Below are 15,575 nucleotides of genomic sequence, written 5' to 3'. Positions count from 1 at the left end.
ACTTAAGGCCGTCTCAGTGCCGTGAGCCTTCAGAGGAAGAGGTCCTTCAAGGACTCAGTGACTCTTAGGCACGCCTGTAGAGATCCCATGCCCCTTAAGCTCATCTATAGATACCCCCTCGGCTTTTTCATAGAAAAATCTATGGAAACTTCTTTGGGTCCTTCAGAGCTCGTCTATAGAGACTCACTGGCCCTTTAGGTCATCCATAGAGACTCAGTGGCCGTTCAGCTCGTCTACAAGGGTGCCCATATTCGACGGACCCATTTTTTTGGGCCCATTCCAATCGACGAGGCTTGTCCGCAGGCAACATTCTTTGCGTCAATTGAATTTTGTACGGGAACAAATGCAAATCAATGCGAATAATCCGTTGTAAAGTGGACCGAGCCATGTCCAACTGCTGAGAACGGCGTTTTTTGGGATGTTCTTGGGGACCTCTAAACACTGGCTCGTACGGCAGCGATATTCTCGGCCGATCGCCTTGGTCGTCTTTAATATGGCCTCTTTGGATTAGAAAGAGTCTTACCAGTCGATAATTTTTCGTATAAACGCTTAATGATGTTCTTAGAAGGCACACTTCTCACATTTTTTAAAGTTTTAAAAGCACTTTAAGTTTTTACAATTGACTTATTTTGTTGAATGTAAATTTCAACTATTTCAGAGTGCTCGCGTGGCGTGTATTGATTCATGATAAAAATCAGCTTGGACTGACGCTTCAAACGCGGTATTTTATTAAGTGATGTGACATCTCTGTCAAAACTTATGGCGTTGCCAGATGGGTCCGTCAAATATGGGCAACCCTGTATAGAGACTCAGTGGCCGTTCAGCTTGTCTTTAGAGACTCACTGGCCCTTCAGCTCGTCTATAGAGACACCTTGACCCTCCAGCTCATATGTAGAGACTCCCTGGCTCTTCAGCTTGTCTATAGGAACTTTCTGACCCTTCAGCTAGTCTATAGAGACTTACTGGTCCTTCAACTCGTCTATATAGACTCAGAGACAATTAAGCTCGTCACTTCAGGTCATCTATGAAGACTCATTGCCCTTTTGCTTGACTATAGAGACTCAGTGGCCATTAAACTCGTCTCTAGAGACTCAGTGGCCATTAAGCTCGTCTCTAGGCACTTAGTGGCCCTTCAGCTCGTCTATAGAGAGTCCTTCGCCCTTCAGCTCATCTCTAGGGACTTCCTGGCTCTTCAGCTTGTCTATGGAGACTTTCTGGCCCTTCAGTTAGTCTTTAGAGCCTCACTGGTCCTTCAACTCGTCTATATAGACTCAGAGACAATTTAGCTCGCCACTGGCCCTTGAGGTCGTCCATAGATACCCACTGGCCCTTCAGGTCATTTATGAAGACTCACTGGCCTTTTTGCTTGTCTATAGAGGCTCAGTGGTCATTTAGCTCGTCTCTGGGGACTTGATGGCCGTTAAGCTTGTCTCTAGATACTCAATGGCTATTTAGCTCGTCTCTAGAGACTCAATGGCCCTTCATTACTTCTGAAGAGACTCAATGAGCTTACACCTCGCTTATAGAGATTGTGCCACCCTTCAGACTGTCTTTAGTGACCACCTGGCCCCAGCTTGTCTATAGAGACTGCCTTGACCTTTATCTTATCCATAAAAACTCCGTCACCCTTCAGCTTGTCTCTAGAGACTCAGAGGCCCTTTAGCACGACTATGGAGACCACGTGGCCCTTTAGCTCGATTATTGTGGACTCTACACCAGTCATAAGAAATAAAATTTAAAAGGAAATTAGTACAGATTTGGTAGACATTTTTCTACGCGACATACTTTTTCTTTAAACTTCGTAAAAATGGTCCAATTGGTAGCTGATTTGAGCTATATTTTGTTCTTAGGTTAAAAATTAACCTTCTGAAGTTACAGGTGCCATATTTTATACCCATGTGCCTCAAAATTGAACTCTGAACTAATTTAAGTGCTTGTGTCTTAAGTCTTTTGTTTTTTAAGATCAGATATAGTTACATCAATATGTTAAGTCTTTTACCAAGTATGTATTGATGTATTTTTGGGTTTATACTGTCCTGTTAATCTTTTGTAAATAGGCCCTCTTCCCAGACCCAAATGGTCCTAGCTTAAATTATGAAAAATACAGGGCAAAATATAAAGGACCTTTCTCCTACGTTTAAAGAAAAAAATGTCTTAAAAACTCAATTAGTAATTTTATTTTTATATCAAAAGTAAAGACAACCCTACCCTTAGACGATGGGAGAGCCGAAGTCAATTGTTATATATACCAAAACTATAAAAATTCGCTTTAAAAACGTCTCTTTGTATTAAAAATGTTCCGGTACACCAAAAATTGCATTAATTTTCATTTCATCATTTACCACAATTGAAAGGTCATGACTTCTAACAAAAAAGCTATTTAATAAAAACTGTCACTCATGCCTGCAGTCAAAACAATTCATCAAATTATAAAGCCACAACAAAGAAACAACCCAAAACAATAATCATATTCAAAATTTCTTGACCATGAAAGTTTTGCATTTCATTTTGAGTGCTATTATCATTTCTTTTTGTTTTTCGGAATAGGGCGTATAGTAGGTTTGCCAGACAGACTAGCTGGTGTAAAGAAAGTTGTTGTTGTTGTTTTCAAACTTTGCCAAGGAAATAAAGAAAAAAAATAGCAAACATAACCAGCATTTGGCCATGGCACGTACCGTGCCGGTATGGTTGAAGATGGGAGGTTTCGAGAGCCATACCGAAGACTGTAAGTGATAGTGGGTGCGTGTTGAAAAGTAATTTCACTTTCATTTCGCTTTGTGTTTATTTTGAATTCAAAGTCACTGAAGCCAGCATAGCCGACGAGTAGCGACCATACATAAATATATACTTTGAAGCTATTATCATAATCAATATCTGAAGTTTTTGACATTCAACGAGTGGTCTGCGTGCGTAAACATGTATGGAATTATGCGTGGAGATATAATGGATGAGCGAGCAGTTGAGTGAGCATTTAAGTCAAATTGAAATTTCGCGCCGTGAAATTTGGTTATTATATAGGATAAATTAGTATTTTATTGAAAAATGGAATGGCATCATATAAGAATGCTTTTTTTTCTAGCAATGCCCTACTTTTCATTTATATTTCATTTCCAGACGAAACGGCTGAAGCTAGAACATTAAAATTGAGCATGATTGGACACAAAATTGGACAAAAAATTGAAAAAATGAAATTTTCTATGAAGTTGCTTTTGAAAATGTGTACTAAGTGTGCGAACTGTACTAAATGGTACTAAGTTTGGAATTGTTTGGTGGGTGGCAGATGAAGCTGGAATTTTGAAATTTTGTATTGAGATTGATGGTTGGTTTGTGATAAAGAGGTGCTTTTGGAAATGGGTACTGCAAGTGTACGAGAAGTACTAAATAGTACTATATATTTGGTACAATCTGGTATTCTGTTGAATCAATAGTGCTTGAAATCTGAAATTTGGTATTGCCGTTGAAGTTCATGTGTCGCCTGGACTATGAAGGTAGTTTGGAAATGCTTCCTATATTTGTGGAAAAGAACTAAATGGTACTAAATTGTAGAGAGGTAGAGCTGCAGTCCTCAAATATTGATATTAAGGTCTCTGTTGGTATCTGGAAACGAAATATGGAGGTGGTTTTGGAAATGTATATTATAATTGTACGAAAGATACTAAGTGGTACTAAATTTGGTATTGGCCGAAATCCTAAAATTTAGTATAGATGTCACTGTTGTTGTCTGTGGTCAAGATATGGATTTCGTATTGGAAATGTGTACTATAATTTTTCGAAAAGTACTACGTGGTACTAAATTGGGTAGAGGATAAAGAGATAGAGCTGGAATCCCGAAATTTGATGTTTATGTCTCGTTTGGTATCTGGTGTAGAGATATAGAGGAGCAAATGTTTATTTTAATTGTTCGAAAAATGTTAAATGGTACAAATTGCGGATCGCTGTTGGTGTCTAGGATGAAAAGACTTAGATTGTATTGTATTCTACAGATCATCTGCAGATTGGAAGCCTTCTGCTGGTTTTGTATGGAGTAGTTCGTCATGGATTTTCAGCAGGTAGGAAAAATCTAACAGTGTAATCAACGAGAAATTTTTTTATTGGAAAGAAATTTCAACTGGCCTCCGGAACAGTAATGGCGGATTTTAATTTTGGATAGATGAGATCTAGATTGTTTTGTATTCTACAGATCTTCTGCAGATGGATGGCCTTCTACTGGTTTTGTGGGGAGCAGTCCTGCATTTTTGTGCATTTTTTTTGTCCACCGAAACAGTAATCGCTGATTTTATTTTTTAATATTTTAAACAAGCACAAGAGCTATAATCGAGGGTTTGGAATGATTTGTTCGAATGCGGGGTTTGAAGACCCTCCTAAAAGATTTGTCCTGTATAAAATGACTTTTGAGGGACATCTAGATCTCTGTTTTTGTTTTAAGAATTTCCAGGGCTACAATCGGGATTTTTAAGGGTAATTAAAGCAAAATTTTTAGGGATTTGGATATTGTAGGCGTTTAAGGGGATGTGGATTTTTAAGAACCAACAGGGCGGGATAATCCATAAATGTTTATAAGAAACGGTATGCAAAGCAACCCTAGAGCTATTATTGATATTTTTGCAAAATCCTCAACGTTAAAATCGAAAATTATTAAGCGCCGCAAGAACTGTGAACGCCGATTTTAAGAAGGGTCAACAATCAGTAAATATGGATTTTTTAAAGATCGAATTTTTTAAAACCATCAAATTTACATTCATACATTAATTTTTACCGGAGTTCCGAGGGCCATTACAGCTTTAATCATATATCTCTAAAGCACAAACAAATTAAACTATAATTTTCTGTTATTGAAAATATAGTCTAATAACGACCAATGTAATGCCACTCCCAGTTATTTTTCCTTTTTAATTCATATTTTTCCCAAACAATTTATATGATAATTAATGTCTCTGAATAGAAAATTCCAAAATAAGATGATATGCATTTTTTTTCATCCACTTCTCGTAAAGTTTAACAACAGCAAACAAAAGACTTAAGACACAAACCCTATTCACGAAAAATTTCCCTAGCTTGCCAAGCAAGAAAATTTTAAAACAAAACCAAACAATATATTTTCCATGGCTAGTGTCACACTGCCAGCAACTGTCATTATCGATAGACACACCAATCAGACGGCCACTCAGCCAAAAAAAAAAAAAAAAAAATAAAAAATAAAATAAATAAATAAAAGAAATTAAATGAAAGTAAGAATTTCCAATTGAATGCAAAACAAAAGACACTCACACACATACTGGCACACAATGAAAATGAAATCACTTTCATTTTCTTCGACACCATGATTTTCGTTTGTTGACATTTCAAAGTAATTGTTCGTTCGACAATATATTGAATTATTTTCTCAATTACATAGAGAGATACTCACTCACTCGAATAAATATAATATTCAATGTCCATGGGAATGTCTGTCAGTCTGTCTGATGACAGGCTTGATTACTGCTATGCAATAACAATGTCATAATTTATTGAAAGCAAACGAAAAAAAAACCTAATATGTGTTTTTAATTCAATAATGGCAAAAATTAATTTGAAAAATTTCTACTGAGTCGAAGATACACGCACATGGTGAGGGTCACCTGAACGTAAAAAGAATTACCAAAAAAAAAAAAAAGAAACTTCCAAGAGTTGCCATAAAATTTCAAAAAATATTTTTTATTGGCAAATAACAAATAAATAAACGATATAAACATCAAATCTACAAATATGTATCTAGCGTGTGCTGCACACACACACACGCTAACACCTAGCCATATCTAGTTGCCATGTAGACTTTCTAAACAGAGCAATTTATTATAAAAAAAAATATAATTTCATTGTATTTATCAGATAGTAGCTATAAAAAATAAAAGAAGTACTACAGTAACAACACGTAGTCATAGCAATGTCTGCACGAAATGTTAAAGAAACAAAAAAAATACTGAAATAAAACTCTTAAAAGTAAATCAAGCAAATTGTTCTCCATTTTTATGCCAACAATAACGACGACGACTAATTTAATGAGCTATAATTCATGAAATTTGCTTACAAATCAACACGTTTTGTTGTCGAAAGTTTTTATCGTTGTCATTTTTTTCTTTAATTTTAAAATTGCTCTGATGAAATCAGTGAGATAATCGGAGGAGAGAAGAACACAGGAGACCACTTCTTATAATCTACCATTTGTAAAAGACTTGATGGAGAGAAGGCCTATTGATGACTTTGTTGGAAAATCTGTTCATGGTATTTTATGAATGAATTCTATACAGGAGCCGCAAGTTTTTAAAGGTTATTGAAGCACTTTCAAAGGCGACTTTTTAGAGGACCATAGAAGCTGTCATCGAGGATTTTTTAAAGATTGCCACAATGCTGCATGACCATGCCCGACCATCAAGTTGAACTTTTAAAGGACCAACATGGCTATAATATATAATTCTCTTAGAGTAACACCAGATCTATTATCACAGATCTTTTAAAATACCACCAGAGCGGATTAAAAAAAAAACGCTAGGGCCACAGTAGCAGATTGTTAATGATCCTTCAGAGCAAAAGTACCAACAAATCTATAATCATTTTTTTAAAGGAACACCCGAAAAGACCAGCATTGTATTTGGTGGTTTTAAATGACCAAAAAAGTTAAAATTCTGATTTTTTAAGGGCCACCAAAGTATTTTTTTAATATATATATAATATGAAAATTTAAAGGACCACTAAAGCTTTAGTCACTATTTTTAAAGAGCAGAGCAATAATTGAGGATATTTAGAAGACCCCGAGACCAGGGTGTTAAGTTTTGGAATCGTGTGTGTTTTAAAGGAATTTGAATGTATTTTAAAAGGACAAACAATACTGTACATGTGTACCAAATGTACTTTTTAAATGATCGAGCACCTTTTAAGGACCGCCAGAACGAGGGGTTTAAAGGAGCTTCCGAACAGATATTTTTAAAGGATCGTCATGCCGGAGATTTCTAAGTACTACTACAACTATGATCGCTTTTTTTATTTTGAAGTACCAAAATGTGCCTCATTACTAAAGGACCACTAAAGCTTTAACCAGATTTATATAGCATCTCAAAAGCAGATATTTTGAGGACACCGCAGCTATACTTTGCATTTTCGGAAGAACCACCATAGCGGATTTGTTAAAGAGTACCAGGGAAAATATCGAGAGTTTTTAGGACCATCAGTGTTAAAATTTAGAATTTTAAAAGGACTTGCGGAACAGATTTTTAGTGACCCGCAAGGACTATAATCGCTGTTTTTTAAGGACGTTTAGAACAGTAAATGTGAATTATTTTTTAATACAACCCATCGCGGATTCTAAAGGAAAGGAGCATCGCCATCTATAGTCATATTTTTTAAGTACTCAAAGAGCTGTTTATATTTTTTAATTTTTGAAAAGGACTCAAGAGCTAATTTTTAAAGAGCCACCAATCATAAACATCTAAAGAACCACTTATTTTTCAAAGGACAACAGGAACAGATTTGTAAAGGACCTTTAAAGGACAAAGATTGTTGTGGTACAGGACAATTTGACCCATAATCGCTTATTTTAAAAAGGACCACATGAATAGATTTATTAAAGACAAACCAAGCTATAATCGATGGGCCACCAGTGCGTGAATCGATGTATTCTTAAAAGCATCAGAGGAAAAGACTATTACTGATTTTTAAAGACGCCAGGACGTATTTTTTGAAGTAGATTTCTCAAGGATTAAAATTATGATTCCACTACAGCAATAATAAAGGTTTATCTTTTAAAGGACGAACTAATTTTTTTTTTGCTGAAGGAACTCTGAAGATTTTTTGAGGGTCTCTACAGCAATTATCAACAAATTTTAAGGAAAACAGCAGAACTATAATTAAAAAAAAAAAAAAAAATAAGAATAGCGGATTTTTTTTAATGCCAACCAAGTTATAATCCAGTGGTTTATATTGATTTTCTAAGATTGTGGGCCTGAGTTTCTCTCAGCGATGTGACATTTGGAGGTTCCACCAAAGGATCTTACGTCCATTGGTAGTATCAAGTGAGGAGCTGACTGTGTCCAAGACACTCATTTTCAAAATTGCATAGATTCTAAGATCGAGTCATCAATTTCATTGTTTTCATTTGGGTTATCAAACTCTTTCCCAAAATTGCATTGGCTATAAAAAATACTCTCAAATAAAGGAGTGAAATTGACAAAGATTTTTATCCTTGACAATATTTTCAAGGTGTCAGTTTGCCAAAAGCTAACAGATAGAATGGACTCTCTTCTCGTCTACTAAAGACTCTAGAAGTATTTTCGGTGTTTCTCGGTACTCCATTCCGTAGTGAGTTATATGAATCATGACATGGACCAATCTTTAGACCCTCTGATACAAATAATTAATGGAATTCTCATTAATGGGGTGATGTCCTCACAAATCTGATTCTGAATCATAAATAAAATTATTGCGTGGTTTATTTGCAGAGAAGGCGTTAGAAAGACCGAAGTCAATCTAAGTTTGATTGAGTTTTTAAAAAGTGTAAAGCCTTAACCAAACTCAGATTGTAAGGATAGGCAAACGTGGCTATGTCGGCTCTAAATATCCTTTATCTGGTTTCTCTCAAAAGGATATGGGTCTCAAATAGTTATCTAGACGAAGTAAATGTTTCACGTATCCAACGATGTAAGCAAAAGAGTGAAGGCAAACAGAGCGACCGCTTCCTTGAATGTACATTTTGCCGCACGTATTTATTTATAAATATTATATAGATTTTCCTTACATAACCCTTGAACTTTTACATACCAACATTTAAATTATTTTTTTTATTTATATATTTTTTTTTTCAAAATTAGGTGTGAATGCTGTCGTTCATAATTTGTTATGTTATTTCTATGGAATTCGAAACTCTTCTAACCCGTTTGGGATTACCTCTAAAACTGCATTCACACTCACTTTCATTTTTATTTCGGAATATATTTCACTTTGCATATGACATTTCAACTCCACCTCAACATGATGCATTTTTGTTTCGAATAGGTGAGTTGAGCTGAACTGAACTGAACTGATGATGATGACGGGTGAATAACACTTCTGATTTAACATTTTTTTTTCATTAAAAATCCCTGTGTTTTTCCAAAGAAACAGCTTCAAATTTTATAAACTATGGAAATTGGAGGCTTTATGACTTTGGCCGTAGGCCGGTTTCTTCTACGTCATCTTCCACTCTTTCGCTGTGTCAACAGGTATTATTTATAATAATAATTGATGGTGTGATTTGAAAGACATACCCATAAAAGATGGCAGTCAGTGAGTCTATTGTAAAGTTGTTACAAACTTGACAATGATAATGGCCATCAGTGAGAGTTGCCAGTTGCCCAGACAAATGGAGAGAGAGACAGAAGTAAAATAACTGGCATAGATTATCTTCATCATCTTCTTCATCGTTGTCGTCACTATAATGATGATGATGATGTTGATTGCATGCCAACGTTTTGATTTTAATGAGTTCAATGGTTTAGTGACATTGTTCATTTTTTTTCGTTTTTTTCTTCGTTACTTTTCTTCTCTTTTTTTGAGAAAAAGCCAACGAACAAAATATTTATGATCCAGAAAGAAAGAAATAAAACAAGAAAAAAAACTTTCGCTTTTCTTCTTAATTTACATTGTAACAAAAAGTAAAAAAAAACACAGGAAAAGAAAATAATAAGAATTTTCGTATTAATATTTATTGTTATTTTACACAAATATATACTTTGGTGGCTCAAAAGAAAGAAAAAAGTATTCAATTTGAATTTCCCATTGATTGAAGAGGGGAGATAAAATTCACATTTACTTTTTTAATTATTGTTTTAATGGTGTTTCTTTTTTTTGTTTTTGTTTTTTCCTTTTTTTGACAAAGAAAATTATGTTGAGTCATTTTCTTCATTCTATCTTGTCATGGTTTTTGTGCCATTGCCATTGTCAAAAATGGCCTATGGCTTTTAATGGACCAAAACTAACTTGACATTGTTCTCAATGCAATCTAAAAAGGCAATTGAACGCATTTTTTAATTTATGTTTCTTGTGCAAGTTGTGCTTTGACGCGTTTTTTCAGAATTTTCAAGAGGAATGTTATTTTCAGGTTTGTGTCTTAAGTCTTTTGTTTTCATGCATTTGGAAATAGATTAAAGCAAAGAGTATATTTTGGATTTTAATGAAAACGAAAAAAAAAAAAATCTTCGTAAAAAGTAGAATTTGAGAGTAGTTGAAGTTCGGTAACAGAAATTTCTGATAATGTGGTTTACTTTGTATCACATGGTGTCAAATGACCAAAAAGGATTATGTTAGGTTAAAAAACTTGATGAAATTAGAAGAAAACATAGTTTTATCAATAAAAGCCATTTTTTCTGCTCATCAAGAATTCGAAAAAAAATATTAATAAACCTTTTTGGCATCCTACATATCTAGTTGATTGAAATATTTGTGTTTTTATACCCTCCACCTTGGAAAGGAGGGTATATTAAATTCGTTATTCCGTTTGCAAAACCTTTTAATACTCGTCATAGACCCCATATATACAGGGTTAGATGAACAAACTGCAACCAACTTCAGACTGCTGTCATTTCAAAGCCACTCATCCGACGGCTGTTAAACTTATTCCAGTGACAGCTCATTATATTGTTTACAAGCGTACAAAAGCATTTTGGGAGAATTTTCCAGAAAAAAATTATTCTTGATGGAATTCAAGCGTGATAGTGTGATTTCTTTACATTTGGCTGGAAAACCACAAGTGGCTATCGTTAGAACACTCCAGCATTTAAATGTGAATAAATCTTTTGTGTCTCGTACCATCGCTCGTTACCGTAATACTGGTAGCGTAGACCGACGGCAACATCAGCAGACATGGTTCTAAAAGTAAAGAAGCGACTTGATCGAAACCCGCGCCGCAGTGGCCGAAAAATCGCAATATTCTATTCGGCAAATATTGAAAAATGAGCTCGGGGTAAAGCCATTGAAATTCCAAGAAGTGTAAGAACTTGCACCGCAACCGAAAGAAAATAGACTCAAAAGAGCTAAAGAGTTGCTTCGCTTGGCCGAAAGTGGTGAACTGCCGAATTTGTTTTACTCCGATGAGAAAACATTCGTTGTCCAGCAGTTTGTAACAAAATGATCGTGTTTACTTGCCGAAGAGGTCAGCTGAAAATGTGCACCTTCGGTTTGCCACCAGAACTCAAGCTCCGGTCATGGTGATGGTGTGGACCGCCAAAACAACCGATGGTTGTTCTCCTCTCGTATTAATCGCCCGTGGAATTAGAATAAATGCCGAGAATTATCGCGAAAATATGCTGGAGGGTGTATTAAAGTCTTGGGCACGCAGAATGGTTACAAAATGTGGTTCCTCGTTTCATTTCCAGTGCACAGTGACGACCAGAATCTCCGGATACCAATCCGTTGGACTATTGTGTCTGGAGTATTTTGAAAAGAAAGGTTGGCACTAAAAAATATCAAAGTGTCGATCACCTCAAGCAAGCGCTTCGCCGGGAATGGGCCAAGATACCGCAGAACAATATTCGGGCAGCGTGTGATGGTTTCATTGGCCGTTTGTAGGCCATAATTTGTGCCAAAGGTGACAAATTCGAAGAAATCTAAAGTTATTCTAAAATTTGATGCTATTTCCGACATTTTTTGCTTTCCTTCAAAAAAAATTTAAAAAAAGTAAAAAATTATGTCTTTTGACTTTGTTGCATTTTTTTATCTCACGCTGTTTATCTGATGGCTGTTTAAAAAAAGTAATATTTGGATGTTTTCGTATTGGAAACATTCGGATGGTCTCCTGAAATTAAACGATACAGTTCTGCTTGAGAAAAGGAAGAAAGGAAAAGGGTATTCTGTGTATATCCTAAAGAAACATCATGTTCTATGGATAGAAGACCTTACGGATATTGCACGTCTTCTATAGAAAGATTGATGAATATTCTACTAACTTTAGATAGCCTCCTTTATATCATTTATTAATTAAATACATTCCAAGGTTATCCTCTGATTTGAAGACCTTCTATGTGGGTTTTATGGCTAGAATATCTTCTGGAGCTTATCTAAAATATTCAATTTTCTTGAAATAAATTATCTTTATAAGATCTTCAATAGATGGAATAGCCTTCAGGAGATTTTCTGTTGATATGATTTTGTTGGTGACATTTTGGAGATCTTTTAAGATGTTTCAGTAGGTTTTCTAGTAAATTAAACCTTTCTGTGCATTTTGAGAAAATCTTGTGGTAGAAACTTTAAAGAATTTAGAAGACCCATTCCAAAGTTGTTCTTTACAAGGTCTTCAATTCATGGAATAACTTCAGAGGATCATCTCATGATATGCCTTTGTTGGTGACAGAGAGATGTTATAAATCGAGGTGAAATTTTGGCATGCATTTTATGACGTGTGCTGGATTTTACCAGATTTACAATCGTCGGAGATAACCATTGATATGAAACAAAATCCTTGTCTTTTTTTAAATCCTCTAAATTTCATATAAGTTTCTCTTTTGTTTTCATTGCTTTGCGTTTTTCTTTCTTTCACTAGCAATTTTCATGTAAATATATATCTAGTGATTTTTGCCAATACTTAAACTACATCATTGGCGTAGTTATTGTTGGACGTTGACCCCTGCTTTTATTCACCCTAACCCTCACACGATTTCCCTTATAACGATGTAGCTCTGTTCCTAGGAAAATGAGAGAGACAATACCGGTATCACTTGGACGGAGAGGAATGGAGAGGAAGAGAGAGAGAATATGGATATTTTTCGGATTATTATGAAAACCCCTAGACTGAATCGAGAAACCCCATAACTTATTCAGCTACGCCAATGTCTGGATCATCGATTGAAATGAAAACGAAAGACATTGGCACACACCTAATGTAAAAAAACGAAAAAAACTGAACAAACATAAACTGAAAGTAAAAACTCTTCTTTTAGCTTTTTTTACTTGCCTTGACAGTAAATATAATAGGCATGAATTCACATCCAATTTGAAGAGCATAGAGAGAGAGAGAGAGAGAGAGGGATAAAAAAACGGTGAAGATGAAGGCGCATTTCATTAAAAAAATGAAGCTTCAAAAGTCTGCCATGAAATATAGAGATGAGTAACCAGTGGCAATAGTCAATAATAGCAACAACACTTTTGAACAAAAATTTCTCAATAATTGGAGCATAAACAAACTGCAGCTTCGACTAATACTACTTTCTTGATTCGAAACAATTCTTCGCCAAATGGTGAAAAACTATAACTGCAACTGTTAGTTGGCGTTGATGATGAGGCTTCATAGACACATAGGCGTAGGTGGGATGCTTTGGCGTAAATATATCCTTTGTAGTTTCCATTAGATATTATAAATTAAGGACTTCTACAGACAGTGTAATTGTAAATTGATGTTGTATCCAAATTTAAATATGTCGGGAGGAAGCAATTAGAGAAACATTCGCCTCCTAGGTTAGAAAAAAATTCTTACAAAAGTATTAAAAACTTCTTGTGAATTTGGAGATGATGATACTGTAAATATCTTCAGTCAATACAAAAGTTGCAGAGACAATCCTCAAAAAATCTTAAAAAAAAAAAAAAAAAACTGTTGGAAGTGAAAATAATCTTAAATCTCCAGCTCACCCCTCTTGGGAGATAGTGGTATAAGAACATTGGTCGTCCCCCTTCTTTAACTATGCTGCTTCGGTCTGAACTTATTTCCCAAGAAGTGCCCAAATAGAAAGAATGTGTCCAAATAAACGTTGAACAGATTTGCAGCTCAAACAGTTAGGGTCAACCGAATCATTGAACTGTACCGAAAATCCACCTATTCGACACAACTTCAGATGTCGTACGAGGTTATATGGCAATATAGAACTCAGTCAAGATGCTACTTTAATTTCGGAAAACGGGGTTTGTCGTTGCAAAAATTATTTTTACAAAGAGTTGGAGCCTTAATAGTAGCATTGAAACATCCAATGCCGAAATATCTGATTTGGGAGAATTTTTTAAAACCACTAGGCACCGAGAGTCTCTGTTGTAGGAGAAATATGTTTGAAATATTATGCTTCGATGGAAATGGTGTGTAAGTTTTGTAATTTGTCATGAAGCTCCTCCTCACAATTTTCAGATATTGACTTCTGTTTAGTTAGAAAAAAATGGATAATTCCTCGGAGTAAATTTAATTTTCCAGGACCGAAGACAAGATAGGCTTGTGAAAGTGGCTCAGGATTTCAAGCATTATTAGAAACCTCTCGAAAAATTAAGAGTCAAGCAAGAATTAGAGGTTTTAAATGTATGATCGTTGAGTATTTTTTTTTTTTTTGAAATCTCGGGCACGAGAGGCTTTTCTGGAGAAAGAACTATAAACTCCAAAGCAGCTTTTTTTTTTTTTTGAGAGATATATTAGAAATGACTTATAATCCCTCATTGGAAATGACAACGATGTTTTGTAATTCGACATAAAGCTTCTCCTCACAAATTTCAAATAGAGATAATAATAATTCATTATTCCTCAGAGCAAATTTAATTTACCAGAACTCCAAGAGGTATGGGAAACCTCTCTAGAAATTTAGATATAACTAAGAATGGGAGATTTTAAATATTGATTTCTTCTGTTTTTGTAAAAGTAATAAAACTCAGATCCGTTTCAACATTTGAAGAATATATATTTGTTAGGCCTTCTCCTGGCAACTTTTAGAAGTTAGAAAAAAAAGCTCACTGGTGGTATTGGTGGGAAATTTCCAAAAATTTTTGCTATAATAAGTTTTTTTCCTCAATGGCTTATCTGGAAGGTAAAGGTCTTATAGGATCATTAAAGGGCTCACTAGGATATCGGAAGTCAACGAAAGTTGTTTTTCCGAAATTCGATTATTGGAAGAGAGACTTCCTTTGAGTATGAAAAAGCTCTAAAAGCTCAAACCTGACAACTTTTAAAAATTTATTTAAAAATATGAAGAGCCGGTATTGGTGGGAGCTTTCCAAAAATTGTTGCGAGAATAAGCTTTTTTCCTTGATGGCTAATTTGGAAGATAAAGGGCTTATAGGATCATTGCAGAGCTCAGTAGGATCTCGGAAGTCAACGAAAGTTCTTTTATTCGATTATTGGAAGAGAGACTTCTTTTGAGTATGAAAAAGCTCTTAAAGCTCAAATTGCTTTGAATTTTGGAATCAGGAAGAAAACTTTAAACTTTCCCAGATCTCTTGGAATTATTTGAAAAATTTTTTGAGAGGATAGATTTCACCGTCTTCCTGCAACAGACATTTTTTGACATTCTGTATAAATTTAAAGCCTCTCTAGAATTTTTATTCTATCTGAAGTTTTGCTTATAAATTTTAGGTAATGTCATCAAGATGTTTCCTTGGAATTAGAGTAATATCTCCTAACTCGAAATCCGTTTTGTGGAGAGATTTGTATTAGGAGTGGATTCTACTTCAGCGGAAAAAGAGATGTTTGAAAGCTTTTTTGAAATTAAATTTATTATTAATTTATTTATTAAATTAAAAAAATTTCATATATCGCACATAGAGAATTCTCTGGAGTTTTGGAGGCGGATCGTTATTTTTTTTACTATCCTCATCAGAAAAACTAA

The 15,575-nt window shown here is 34.8% G+C and overlaps 1 protein-coding gene across 2 annotated transcripts in view; it reads right to left on the bottom strand.

Annotated features, from left to right (window-relative positions):
- Window positions 1–15,575, bottom strand: part of LOC101894575 (mucin-2) — a 63,309-nt gene that overhangs the window by 46,664 nt on the left and 1,070 nt on the right. The window lies entirely within an intron of this gene.

The sequence above is a fragment of the Musca domestica genome, unplaced genomic scaffold (assembly GCF_030504385.1).
Source record: "Musca domestica strain aabys unplaced genomic scaffold, Musca_domestica.polishedcontigs.V.1.1 35, whole genome shotgun sequence".
NCBI classification, from domain to species: Eukaryota; Metazoa; Arthropoda; class Insecta; order Diptera; family Muscidae; genus Musca; species Musca domestica.
This window is presented reverse-complemented; position numbering and strand designations above follow the sequence as displayed.